The sequence below is a fragment of the Leucopleurus acutus genome, assembly GCF_964270905.1.
Source record: "Leucopleurus acutus genome assembly, chromosome: 9".
Classification (NCBI taxonomy): Eukaryota; Metazoa; Chordata; class Mammalia; order Artiodactyla; family Delphinidae; genus Leucopleurus; species Leucopleurus acutus.
The window spans coordinates 52,432,593-52,447,710 of NC_139144.1; positions in this window are offsets into that span (position 1 = coordinate 52,432,593).

A 15,118-nucleotide genomic window follows, 5' to 3' on the forward strand; every position below is an offset into this window, starting at 1 on the left:
TACTGGCTTGGGAGTTCAGCAGACTCCCTGGACCGAGTGGGCCAGGTGATCACCCTCCTCTCCTCTCCCACTCTTCCCAGAGAGTCCCTCCTGCCTGCCTCTCCTGATCTCCCTGGCCTCAGGGGCACCGATCCTCTCTGGCTTCCACTTCCCCTCCCCTCTCAGTCCCCCATGTCCTACCAGTTCACTTTGGGGTTCCTCCCATCTTCAGTGTCAGAGTCCCCCACCAGCAGCTGGCAGGTGCCCCAGTTGTGGGGAGATGCTAACTCCACATCTTCCCATACCGCCATCTTGCGTGTGCCTCCCTTGTTGCGTTTAATGATTTTTCTTTGTCTTTAATTTTTGTCAGTTTGATTACTATGTGTCTTGGCATATTTCTCCTTGGGTTTATCCTGCCTGGGACTCTGCACTTCCTGGACTTGGGTTGCTATTTCCTTTCCCATGTTAGGGAAGTTTTTGACTATAATCTCTTCAAATGTTTTCTCGGGTCCTTTCTCTCTTCTCCTTCTGGGACCCCTGTAATGCGAATGTTGGTTCATTTAATATTGTCCCAGAGGTCTCTTAGGCTGTCTTCATTTCTTTTCATTCTTTTTTCTTTATTCTGTTCCGTGGCAGTGAATTCCACTATTCTGTCTTCCAGGTCGCTTATCTGTTCTTCTGCCTCAGTTATTCTGCTATTGATTCCTTCTAGTTCATTTTTCATTTCAGTTATTGTATTGTTCATCTCTGTTTATTTGTTCTTTAATTCTTCTAGGTGTTTGCTGAACATTTCTTGCATCTTCTCGATCTTTGCCTCCATTCTTTTTCCAAGGTCCTGGATCATCTTCACTATCATTATTCTGAATTCTTTTTCTGGAAGGTTGCCTATCTCCACTTCATTTAATTGTTTTTCTGGTGTTTTATCTTGTTCCTTCTTCTAGTACATAGTCCTCTGCTTTTCATTTTGTCTATCTTTCTGTGATTGTGGTTTTTGTTCCACAGGCTACAGGATTGTAGTTATTATTGCTTCTGCTGTCTGCCCTCTGGTGGATGACGCTATCTAAGAGGCTTGTGCAAGCTTCCTGATGGGAGGGACTGGTGGTGAGTAGAGCTGGGTGTTACTCCTGTGGGCAGAGTTCAGTAAAACTTTAATCTGCTTGTCTGCTGATGGGTGGGGCTGGGTTCCCTCTGTTGGTTTTTTGGCCTGAGGTGACCCAGCACTGGAGGCTACAGGCTCTTTGGTGGAGCTAATGGTGGACTCCAGGAGGGCTCATGCCAAGGAGTACTTCCTAGAACTTCTACTGCCAGTGTCCTTGTCCCCGTGGTGAGCCACAGCCAGCCCCCACCTCTGCAGGAGACCCTCCAACACTAGCAGGTAGGTCTGGTTCTGTCTCCTATGGGGTCACTGCTCCTTCCCCCGGGTCCTGATGAGCACACTACTTTGTGTGTGCCCTCCAAGAGTGTAGTCTCTGTTTTCCCCAGCTCTGTCAAAGTCCTGCAATCAAATCCCACTAGCCTTCAAAGTCTGATTCTCTGGGAATTCCTCCTCCTGTTGCCGGACCCCCAGGTTGGGAAGCCTGACATGGAGCTCAGAACCTTCACTCCAGTGGGTGGACTTCTCTGGTATAATTGTTCTCCAGTTTGTGAGTCATCCACCCAGCGGTTATGGGATTTGATTTTATTGTGATTGCACCCCTCTTGCCATCTCATTATGACTTCTCCTTTTTCTTTGGATATGGGGTATCTTTTTTGGTGAGTTCCAGTGTCTTCCTGTCGATGATTGTTCAACAGTTAGTTGTGATGTTAGTTCAACAGTTAGCTCTCGCAAGAGGGAGTGAGCACACGTCCTTCTACTCTGCCATCTTGAACCAATCTCCCTATCTTTTCTTATTTAACTTCTACATTTTTCATAATTTCTTATTGTATTTGTGGATATTATCTCTTCATTTCTCTTTGATAATCCTAAACATGCTTATCAAAATTCTAATTATTTTTGTTTGGAATGTATGTATAGTTAATTTTGTTGTCCGTCTCTTTGACATTAGCTGCTTTCTGTGTTTTGGAATCTTGGTTTGTGAATTCATTTTAAGTGAACTCGTTCCCTCTCTCTCTCTCTGTCTCCCTCTATCTCTTTCTTCTCCAGCTTATCATTACCACTTTGGCAAACTTGCAGTTGCGTCCACCTGGCATCCAGAATCCCACTGTGGTGATGAAGTTGTCACTGATGGAGTCCTGGGCCAGTTGTGTTGGCTCAGTTCCTGGTTGGTTTCTGGTTATGAGACGATATCTGTGTTCTCCCAGTTCCCTGAGTAGGCTCAGCTTCACAGAGAGTCTGATCCCATCCCTGCCTTATGTGCTGTGGCTGTGCAATTACCTTGTGGCCTTTTCTTTCTGTGTGGGTGATTCTCAGTGTTAGCTAGAGAGTGGCCCATGGGATTTCCTCATAGCTCCCTGGTGGGAGTGATCTTGAAGAGTGGGCAATATAAACTGATCCCCCAACATCACCTCTTATTTATCAAGTCACCTCTTGGTGCTGGCACAGGGGAACCCTTTGCCAGCTCACCTCACAATGCTTGAAATTACAATCCCTTGGGGGCCAGAGCCTATTCCTTCCTGGCTATCAGCCCTCATGCCCTGGGCTCTACTCCTACTATCCCAGGGAGTAGGAGGGAGCTTCTCCCTGCCCTTCACTCTCTCTCCTGAGATTATCTCAGGAGATACTTTCCTCCAAACCCTTCTCTACCTTCTCCCATCCAACTCCTAGATATCCTTGATTCCAGAGAAGGGTAATTTTTTAAAAATGATTTGACCTGATGCCATCTAATTTTAAATTCTCAATAGTCTGCACTGTCCTTTGAAGCCTGACACAGGAAAATTGAACTTTTTTGAACTTTGAAGCTAAAATGAGTAGTACCTTTTGGTTGCTGGGTTCTAATAGTCACCGCCCTCAACATATGCTCCAGGGAGAATAGTGATAATGGATCCCCTTTCTTCCAAAAATCATGATTTGGCTGGGAAACATCCTTGGCAAGGAAGAAAAGTACAGTAGATCATTTTATTTTTCCAGTTATTTATTTCTACATAGCTTAGCTTGCCATTTAAATAAAACATGCACAGAAACTCACATGAAAAGTTTGATACATGCCATGTTTAAAACTGTCATGTTTTCTGAGAGGGTATTAATACATTTATTTATTACATTTAAATCGTTGAGTCATCTGCAATGTAATTTAATGTAAGGAGATTTAAGTGATCTAATTTTATTTGGTCCTATATCAGGAAGCATGTTATGTAATGGACACCATATGGAAGGGGTACTATTAGTATAATTCTCTTAATCAAGTTAAGCCCAGAAACATTGATTCCAAGAGAGACCATCCCCATCTACCCTGAGATAGATTCCATAGTTATTGTATTTCAAGTATATATACATATTTTTTTTCAGAGTATTAGGTCACCTTTAAAGTGCCTTTTTTTTTCACTTGACTCTTCATCAACTGTTCTCATTCTCTTCATAGACAAAGAGAGAAAAAGAGGTGAAACCTATAGAATTACTGATCTGAACTGTGTGTGAAAAGATAGACTTAACAGAAGCTCTCCGTGTACCATACTTTCCAGTGTGTAATGCCCTCCATGGATCTTACCTATTACTTTCCTTTTTCGGCTTTCATTGCTAGAGATATTTCACTGAAGTAAAAATCTGATTTTTCTGCCGTCTCTTTACTCTCTGGTTAGGGTAAGGATGAAGACATTGAGATGATAGGAAAGGGCTTTTTCTGCATCATTCCTCTTGGTTGCCTGCTGACCTATTTGGTTCTCCATAGGCTAATAAAATTTTCCAGATTTATTATACTCATTCTTCCCTCATTTTGAATTTTAAAAGCAGATGCCACATGTAAATTCTTTTATTATTGTCTCTTTCTCTTCATGATTAACACTTTAAGTTTATGGAATAAGCTTGTACCATTTCCTTTGTCTGTATGTGGTTAGAGATTTTTCCTCTGATTTTTATTTTCTCTTACTCATTTTATTAAGCTTTGAAAAAGGAAAATTCTTTAATTTGGTTTAAAACTTCTATACACAAAATTTTAAAAGTCCAAAATAGCCAAGACAATTAAAAAAACACACACAAGCTAACAGGACTTTCCTTACCTGCCATCAACACATAAAGTTGTCATAATAAAGTCAGTATGATTTTCATGCAGTGGTAGTCAATATACAATTGAACAAACTATGAAGCCTGGAGATAGGCCCACAAGTATTTTGATACTTGAAATATGGTATGATTTTGCAGGTCAGTAGGAAAGGGATGGATTTTTAAAGATATGGTGCTGGGAAATTTTGTTAGCCACGTGGAAGTGAACCCCTTACTTCATGCCCAGTAGAAGGCAAAACTAGAAAGCATTTACAAAATAACATGGGAAAATATTTTATGACCTCAAAGTAGGGAAGATGTTCTAAATAAGACACAAAAAGCATAAGCCACAGGAAAAGACTCATAAATTTAACCACATTGCAATTAAGAACTTCTGTTTATCATCACAAAGTAAGTGAAAAGAGAAACTAAAAGCTAGAATTAAAATTGCAACACATATAGTGAATAAAGGATTAGGATTTAAAACATCTGAAAACAAAACAAAACAAAACAAAATATGACCAAACTGATTTAAAAATGTGCAAAGAACAGGAATTAAGAGGAAGCATAAATAGCCCCAAACATAGGAAAAGATTTTCAGCCTATTAGTAATGAGGGAAATGGAAATTAAAATCACAGCAAGATGCAGTTTCACACCCACTTGAATGACAAAAGTTAGAAAGTGTCATAATACCAAGAATTATCAAGGACGTAGAGTAAAGAGAACTCTTAATCCACTACTAATAGGAATGTAAACTGGTACAACTTTGAGAAACACTTGAGTATTATTTAGGAATGTTGACTGCGTGCATCAACCAGGATTCCCCTCCAGGCAATATTTTCTAGAATAGCTCTTGTTCATGTGCATCAGAAGACATGCACAAGAATGTTCAAAACTACATTATTCCACCTTAATATTCATCAACAGAAGCATGGATATGTCAATATGACAAAGTCAAACAATAGAATATTAAATAGCAATGAAAAAAATTAACTACAGTTACATCAATGTGGATGAATCTCAGAAGAAATGCATGAATACAGACAATCCAGTTCCAGTAGACAAAACTAAGCAGTATATTGTATGTGGATATTTTTATGGGTGGTAAAATCTCCAAAGAAAATCCAGGAATTCTAAACCTCAACCTATTTGCATACTGATGGGAAAGATGCCATTTAAAGTGAGAAATTTTAATTTGGAGTTAAGTCCCTGAGAGTGAAGGAGAGAATGAACTTCAGTTTACTTCTTTCTTTTATTGGGGATTATGAGTGTTATTATACAGGTGATAATTGTATGATTCCTTTTTTATTTTTAATAATCACCAACTTGTAACCCACCAATCAAAAACTTATAGATTGATAGGAAATGCAAGGACAAAACTTTTTAATGAACAGTTGAGTAAGATATTGAATCACTCTCCAGTATTTCAGTGTGTATTTCAACAAACAAGGAAATTCTAGCCACAGTATAAGGAAAGCTAATCACAACACAACCATCCAAATCAAGATGGTTAACTTAAGATGGACACTTTTATTTTTTTTGGTTTGGTTATATTTTATTTCTTAAAAGAAAAATCTGAAGCAAATAATGCAAAATGTGCAGATTTAACAAAGCTGGGTTGTATTCGCTGTTGGTTATATAATTTCTGAACACTTGACACATTTATTTTCTTTTGAATGCATTCCTTTTTTTTTAATTTAATTTTATTTATTTATTTTTTATACAGCAGGTTCTTTATTTTATTTTATTTTATTTTTTTGTGGTATGCGGGCCTCTCACCGCTGTGGCCTCTCCCGTTGTGGAGCACAGGCTCCGGACGCGCAGGCCCAGCAGCCATGGCCCACGGGCCCAGCCACTCCGCAGCACGTGGGATCCTCCCGGACCGGGGCACGAAGCCATGCCCCCTGCATCGGCAGGCGGACTCTCAACCACTGCGCCACCAGGGAAGCCCAATACAGCAGGTTCTTATTAGTCATCCATTTTATACACATCAGTGTATACATGTCAATCCCAATCTCCCAATTCATCCCACCACCACCACCACTGCTGCCCTCCCCACTTTCCCACCTTGATGTCCATACGTTTGTCCTCTACATCTGTGTCTCTATTTCTGCCTTGCAAACTGGTTCATCTGTACCATTTTTCTAGATTCCACATATATGCGTTAATACACGATATTTTTTTTTCTCTTTCTGACTTACTTCACTCTGTATGACAGTCTCTAGATCGATCCACGACTCTACAAATGACCCAACTTTGTTCTTTTTTAATGGCTGAGTAATATTCCATTGTATATTAACTTAGATATTAATGTTGCTTGCGTTCATCTAATCCTCACACTTCACTCAGTTTTCACCAATTGTCTCAACAATGTCTTTTATAACAAAAAGACCCAGTTTGGAAGCATATGTTGCACTTAATCTCCTCCAGTCTGGAACATTTCCTTAACCTTTCCATGATATTTATGACCTTGACACTTTTTAAGATGACAGGCCAGTTATTTTGCAGAATATCCCTCAATTTAGGTTTGTATGATATTCCAAGATTCTTAGATTTAAGCTATGCATCTTGGCAGGAATATCACAGGATTGATGCTATGTACTCATTGCATCCCATTAGGTGGTACATTATTCTCATTTGTCCCATATTGATGTTGTTTACCTCAATGACTTGAAAATACTACTGAAAAAAGAGCATACAGTCCAGACTTCTCCACTGTAAAGTTGTCTTTCCCCATTTGTCATTGGTGGAGAGGTAATTTGAAACTTTGTAAATACACTATTTCTTACCAAATTTTCCATCTATTCATTTCCTTATCTGTATGGACTCGTGGTTTTCCATTTCATTCAATGAATTATCTGATTATTCAGTGGATAATCTGTTACTACACTATTTATTTTGATGCTCCAATTGTCCTAGATTTGACTAGTAGGAGCTTATACAAGTTGACTAGACCTTTTAATGTTGTCCGTATCTTTCTTTGACTTCTTCCTTGCTTTCTGAACAAAAGATGTTCCAAGCTTATCTAATACTTTCTCTGTCCCATCTCTGGAATCAGCTGTCTTTCCAAGGGGCCCTGGTTCTTCATAGAGAAAAATGGCATTTAGAAGACACCATCTGAATTCTAGTTGTGTTCATTGCTATTGTGGTGTCCCTACTCCCTCTCAATCAGCAAGCCTAGACAATATATTCACAGCTATATTTATTTCTGTACATAAATATATTAAAAAACCATGAGTTCACACAGATATCTCCAATTGTAGTTCCATACTGCAAGTTACTCTCTTCTCATATTTGTAAGCCACTTCTCCAACAGTGAGAAATATGGCTTTCATTTCCTTATATATTTCTTTATTTGAGCAGTCCCTCTGTGTAATCTTCTATCTCAATGCCCAGCAATCCCTTGCCCATCACAAGTGTGTTCCTCTCTCAACTCAGATCTGACTCTTGACCAAAGTGGCCTTTAACAATCCCCTAAGCTTTACTAAACTTTGGACAGGCATCTTCTAGATTATAGGTCCCTGACTAAAGGCCTCCCTTTCCTTAGAGCATTTACTTTAGAAAATTTGTAATTGCAAATTTTTTCTCTGTCCCTTTAAAATGTACATAAATCTCGGGACTTCCCTTGTGGTCCAGTGGCTAAGACTCCACACTCCCAATGCAGAGGGCCCAATTCAATCCCTGGTCAGTGAACTAGATCCCACATGCCGCAACTAAAGATCCCACATGCTGCAACTAAAAAATATCCCGTGTGCCAAACTAAAACCTGGTGCAGCTAAATAAATAAATAAATAAATATAAATTTTTTTTTTAATATTAAAATGAATGTAAATCTTCTCCCACCCTGTTGCCAGTTTTATAACCCAGGATTGTCTTTCTCAAGCACCAGGGAACCAGGTATTTGAAATGTAAACATCAAAGAAGATAGCACCCCTGTCTCCCAGTATCAGTAGGAGGGTGGAAACCTGACTTGGATGCACATCAACTAGCAAACCCAGGTGGCCTAATCACAGAGAAAAACGTTTGCAAACTGAGGAGCAATCCATGCGCTTGACACACCCCACTGACCAACCTACCTGATAGTACTCCAGTTCTTTTCCACTAGTTCATTCCAGGGCTTAAAATCCTTCCCGGGCTTTCCTGGTGGTGCAGTAGTTGAGAGTCCGCCTGCCGATGCAGGGGAGACGGGTTCATGCCCCGGTCCGGGAAGATCCCATACACCGCGTAGCGGCTGGGCCCGTGAGCCATGGCCGCTGAGCCTGCACGTCCGGAGCCTGTGCTCCTCAACGGGAGAGGTCACAACAGTGAGAGGCCCGCATACCGCAAAAAAAAAAAAAAAAAAAAAAAAACCTTCCCATGTTTTACTTCAGCTGAGTTGAGTTCTGTCTATCTCCCCTCTATCACCATAGTCTTGAATAAAGTTTTCCTTGCCTGTTTAACTTTGCTCAGTGCAATTTTTGACGTTCTTCATTTTAGGATCTTCTCCCAGAAGAACATTGTCTTTTCTGCTTGAGCTCTGATATCCCACACCAGGCCAACTCTCCATTTAGACACTTTGCTCACTGTGCTTGGGCTCTGACACCCACACCAGGCTGCCCCTGTACACCCTCCATGCCTCCTTCAGGCTCTTATTCCCAGCACTGGCTCACTCTTGCAGATGGATACTCCCTTCACACTGTCCAGGTTCTGACTCCTCACCCCAGGTCACCTCTTTTAAGGGCCACCTTCCTGGGCCCTGACTTCCCCACTCTCCCACCACAGACACCTACCTTTCTCTGCATATGTAATGATTTTAGGACGTAATTGTTTGAAAATGGAAGAGAAATAAAAAGGTAAGGGGAAGAGGAAGAGTTCATTTTATTCCAGACATTCTTGCTCTGTCTACATATTAGAACTGCTTAGGAAGCTTTTAAAAATTTATTGATATTTGGCCCTATCCCTAGAGATATGATTGCCCAATAGCAGTCCTGGGCATCATCTGCCTTTTTTTTTAAAGTGTTTCTTTTTTTTTTTTTTTTTTTTGGTTGCGCCAGGTCTTAGTTGCAGCTGGCGGGCTCCTTAGTTGTGGCAGGAAGGCTCCTTAGTTATGGCATGTGAACTCTTAGTTTCGGCATGCATGTGGGATTTAGTTCCCTGACCGGGGATGGAACCCAGGCCCCCTGCATTGGGAGTGCAGAGTCTTAATCACTGTGCCACCAGGGAAGTCCCATCATCTGCTTTTTTTGAAAACTCCCCAGATGGTGTTATTGTGGAATCTGAGTTGAGAACTGCTCTATTAGGTACAGAGAGGAGAGGAATGTAGGGGTGCACGTGGGTTTAGGGATCTGGAGAATGGAGCATGTGAGAAAGCCCACCTGATACCTTCAATTTTGTTCGTTAGGTAGGAAGAGTTGTCATCAGGTGAGAGTGATGGAGGTCAAAATTTTCGGGGGGTGGGAAGTGGAGAATCTAGGAAACTATGCTTATTGAGAGAGGGAGACAAACTGAAATAAGAATGAAAGACTCTGAAAATAATGAATTTGACAAAAACTGTAGCAAGAGTCTTACTGGGGTGAATTGTTCATCTTTAGAATGTTGTAGTACACAGGAGCATGCACATTCTGAAGACCCACGCCTCACTTGGCTTTTAAAACAGCCAGCCAGTTTGGTAAAACAACTGGGAGTATCAGTAGACATTATAGCACCTCTAACAGCTGTAAAAATTATCTTCATTTAATAATGAAAAAATGTTCAAAACATTCTTAGAGAATTTTGTTTCTTAACAAGCTAACCAAGATTGTGTGTGTGTGTGTGTGTGTGTGTGTGTGATTCAGATTTTATTGCTTATTAATTATATCATTCCATACAATTTTAAGTAAACAGACTGAGAAAATATACTGGGAGTATTAAACAGCTGATGGCAATATTGATGAGAATGTTCAAGTGTTTTACATAAGGTAGTAAGAGGCACCACTGCCACAATCACTCCCCCAAAATTTGTGCATTTCATATAAATGAGTAAAAATAATTCTTTGGCATTTAACTAGAATTATTCTTTGTAATCTATGAACCATGATACACCTGAACAATTCAGAACTTCAAAGCAGAACAAAGCATTTTCTTCCACTAGCAGATGTAGCAGTTTGTTTCTTTAAAAAAAAAATTAACAAAAACTGTACACACAACCCCAAAACAAAAGTTAGCATATTCCAGTGGTCCTGAATTTTGATGTTCATATCATATTAATTCAAGAAATAAAATGTAATTCAGCTTTTAGCAGGCACTGTTCACTACCTATTTGAAGTTATATGTTTCAAGGTTTGGTAAAATTTCCCAAATATTAAATTTATATATTTTTAAATGTATGAATAGAAAAAAATATAGTGGAAGATAGAGATTGCATTTGGATAATATGGTTCTCCCCGCTTCTTTCCATATTCTGTATTTCTTAAGTTTGAAAATGAATTTTAGTCATGTTCATAACGAAAAAACTAATGCTTTAATTTTCAAAAAATAATGAAATTAATGATGACACAGCACACAGAAGTATTAGTTTGCTGGAGCTGCCATAATAAAGTACCACAGACTAGGTGGCTGAAAAATCAGAAATTTATTTGCTCACAGAGGCTAGAAGTCCAAGATCAAGGATTTGGCAGAGTTGGTTTCTTTTGAGGCCTTCTCCTTGATTTATAGATGGCTGTCTTCTCCCTGTGTCTTCACCCAGTCTTGTGTGTGTGTGTGTGTGTGTGTGTGTGTGTGTGAGAGAGAGAGAGAGAGAGAGAGAGAGAGAGAGAGAGCATGCAAGCACCAATCTCTTCTTACAAGGAAACTAGTCATATCTGGATTAGGGTCCACCCTAGTGACCTCATTTTAACTTAATTAACTCTTTAAAGACTTTATCTCCAAATACAGCCACATTCTGAGATACCAAGGGTTAGGGCTTCAACATGTGAATTTGGGGGCGGGGCGCAATTCAGTCCATAACAGGCACTTGGATCACACTGAGTTTTTAATATTTTCCCAGTGTTTTTTTCTATAGGTGTTTTTTCACCTTGATTTCTTAACTCTTATAACTTGAAACTCTGGTGAATAGTTTCTCAGCAATGGTTCAACTTTATTGGTAATTTTTTGTGATGTTAATCTTTTAATATTTTATAACCATTAAAATATATTTACATATATTATAAGTATATTTAATATTTTATAAACCTAGATAAATACATTCTGAAGCAAAACTGAAACTGTTCGCATTTCTACTTCCTCATTCTGCATCAGCACAGGGGCGGGGCCTCAGGAGACCAGAAAACTTCACAACTTAAAGGCTTATTTTTTAAAAAGGATCCTTACAATCATACATCTCCTACCCATTAGAAGAGGAATAAGAAAGCAAAGATTAAAAACCAACTATTTCAAGTTTCTGACATAAGAAGAGGAAGTTTTCAGAAAAATTCGGGTAAGTTTCTGAATCTTTACACTTTTATTTTTTATGCTTATGAGGAGACAGCTATTTTCATAAACTCCAGCTGTACTTCTTTTTATAATAAAACATGTGTTTGTGCATAAGCCAATTACTTGTAAAACTAATGAAAGTAATTAGAAATTTCAATGGGTTAAATACATATCAGTATATCTAACTGAAGCTAACTTTGTAAATGCTCTTCTGCAAAGAAATGGATCATTAAGTATATACATAAGGTGGCGAGAGTGTTTCTGGTCATGTAGGGCAGTGGGAAAAACGATACAGAAACAATGCAAAGAAGTTCAGGAAGTTAAGCATAAAAGATTGTAAAGGAACCTGTGGTTGTGTGCAATTATGCAAAATTCTGTCTTCTGTCTTGAGATGTTACTAGAAGTTTTACATGTAATCAAAGATAACATGCTCCAGAGGCTATTTTTCAATGTAAGTGCTTCCTTAACATCCATGTCATACAGCAATCTGGTTTAAAAATTAAAATAAAAACTTATCCTCAGGAAAATAAAACCTAACTTGGCTTATGTGTGGTTTCAGTTCATCAGACCATCAGAGGAGTGTGTAGCCTTCCTGGGCAAGAGCCAGGATTCTGAATTGTCTCTCCCCACTATCAGCTCTAAGTCCTGTGGAGCAGAACAACTCCTCAGGGCATGGATATCCGGGGTGCTACTGAGGACGCCCCTGAGATGAGGGTGGGTGGACTTACCCCTAAGAGTACTTGTCCCTAAGAGCTCTGCTGATTTGTTACTTCTTGTTTAATACCTCAAGAGAGAAAACTGGAGGAGTCACTTGAGAATGGCATCCTATAGCTCCTTTGCCAATAATTAGTTACTACTAATAAGAAGATTTGTGTTCGTGATTATTTCAAAACAGGAAGATGAGGGCCCTTAGGAAGCCAAGAGTTATATCAAGGCATTCTCAAAATTTGTCCAACCCAGTCATTTTAATCTTTATTTATCTCCAATAATATATATACATATGCTCTTAAAATTAATAAAGTATAAACTAGTTTAAAGGCATTCCTGATAGGACTTCCCTGGCAGTGCAGTGGTTAAGAATCTTCCTGCCAATTCAGGGGACATGAGTTCGATCCCCGGTCCGGGAAGATCCCACATGCCATGGAGCAACTAAGCCCATGCGCCACAACTACTGAGCCTGTGCTCTAGAGCCCGCGAGCCACAACTACTGAGCCCACGTGCCACACCTACTGAAGCCCGTGCACCAAGAGCCCATGCTCCACAACAAGAGAAGCCACTGCAATGAGAAGCCCATGCACAGCAGCAAAGACCCAACACAGTCAAAAATAAATAAATAAATAAATATATATATATTTAAAAAAGCATTACTGATAGAATAGGTTCAAATCTTTATATGTTCACAACAGCTATCATGTGGGGAGAGGGAAGTTGAGCAACTTTTGACATTATAATCAGTCCAAGAATATTATTGAAGTTTAGTATATAATATTGAGACCAGGTATTCCTGATGTTTCCATTTAACAGAAGAAAAGACTCCATACTTGAGGAATAAATGTCAGTGACCTTATTTGAGAAGAATATTTCTATTTCCCTGGTATCTATTGGCAGAATCAGAACAAAAGGAAGTAACAGAAAACTCACCTGTCAGATGGCACAAAGTTCCGTTTGCAACATCCCCTATGTTAGACACAGCACACAGTCACTGGTGGTATGAGGCCAAAGAGCTGTAAGAATAAGGGGCAGACTGCAGAGGGAAATTCTTGATGCGCTGCTTCATTTCCAGAAGGTTGGACCCTATTGGAATTTTGTAGTCACTGGTTAAACCAAAAGAGAATATCTGGAGTCTGTCCTCTCAGTCTTTAGGATGTGCAGAGAGAGGGGAATGGTTAAATTACTGAAAGAAGACTCTGGCTAAGAGAAGGTATTGCATCAGACCTAAACAGAGTGTGTCAGTGGAAAGGGGCAGGCCCCTCACCTGGAGATCAGCTTCCCAGAGCAGAGGCAGGAGATTAAAACAGCAGAGGTGCTGAGGACCCAGAGGAAAAAGGAACCCATGCCGGGGAAAACCTGGTATGACAAATGGCTTCATTTGGGGACTGAGAATGACACAGCAGAAAACTGATATGGGCTATTATGGAACTGGGGTACCTAGAAGGACTGGGGGAGGAAATATATTCATTTTCTTTTCCTTTTGATAAAAACTTATTTTCCCTTTTTTTTTATATCTTTATTGGAGTGTATTTGCTTTACAATGTTGTGTTAGTTTTTGTTGTACAACAAAGTGAATCAGCTATAAGTATACATATATCCCCATATCCCCTCCCTCTTGAGCCTTCCTCCCATCCTCCCTAATCCACCCCTGTAGGTCGTCACAAAGCACGGAGCTGATCTCCCTGTGCTATGCGGCTGCTTCCCACTAGCAATCCATTTTACATTTGGTAGTGTATATATGTCAATGCCACCCTCTCGTTTCATCCCAGCTTCCCCTTCCCCCCGTGTCCTCAAGTCCATTCAATAAGCCTGCATCTTTATTCCTGCCCTGCCACTGGGTTCATCCGTACCGTTTTTATAGATTCCATATATGTGTGTTAGCATACGGTATTTGTTTTTCTCTTTCTGACTTACTTCACTCTGTATGACAAACTCTAGGTCCAACCACCTCATTAAAAATAACTCAATTTCGTTCCTTTTTATGGCTGAGTAATATTCCTTTGTATATATGTGCCACATCTTCTTTATCCATTCATCTGTTGATGGACACTTAGGTTGCTTCCACATCCTGGCTATTGTAAATAGTGCTGCAATGAACATTGTGGTACATGTCTCTTTTTGAATTATGGTTTTCTCAGGGTATATGCCCAGGAGTGGGATTGCTGGGTCATACAATGGTTTTATTTTTAGTTTTTTAAGGAACCTCCATACTGTTCTCCATAGTGGCTGTATCAATTTACATTCCTACCAACAGTGAAGGAGGGTTCCCTTATCTCCTCACCCTCTCCAGCATTTATTGTTTATATGTTTCTTGATGATAGCCATTCGGACCAATATGAGGTGATACCTCACTGTGGTTTTGATTTGCATTTCTGTAATGATCAGCAATGTTCAGCATCTTTTTTCATGTGTTTGTTGGCCATCTGTATGTCTTCTTTGGAGAAATGTGTATTTAGGTCTTCCACCTATTTTTGGACTGGGTTGTTTGTTTTCTTCATACTGAGCTGCATGTGCTGCTTGTATATTTTGGAGATTAATCCTTTGTCAGTTGCTTCGTTTGCAAATATTTTCTCCCATTCTGAGGGTTGTCTTTCTGTCTTTTTTATGATTTCCTTTGCTGTGCAAAAGCTTTTAAGTTTCATTAGGTTCCATTTGTTATTTTTGATTTTTATTTCCATTACTCTAGGAGGTGGGTCAAGAAAGATCTTGCTGTGATTTATGTCACAGAGTGTTCTGCCTATGTTTTCCTCTAAGAGTTTTATAGTGTCTAGACTTACATTTAAGTCTTTAATCAATTTTGAGTATTTTTGTGTATGGTATTAGGAAGTGTTCTAATTTCATTCTTTTACATGTAGCTGTCCAGT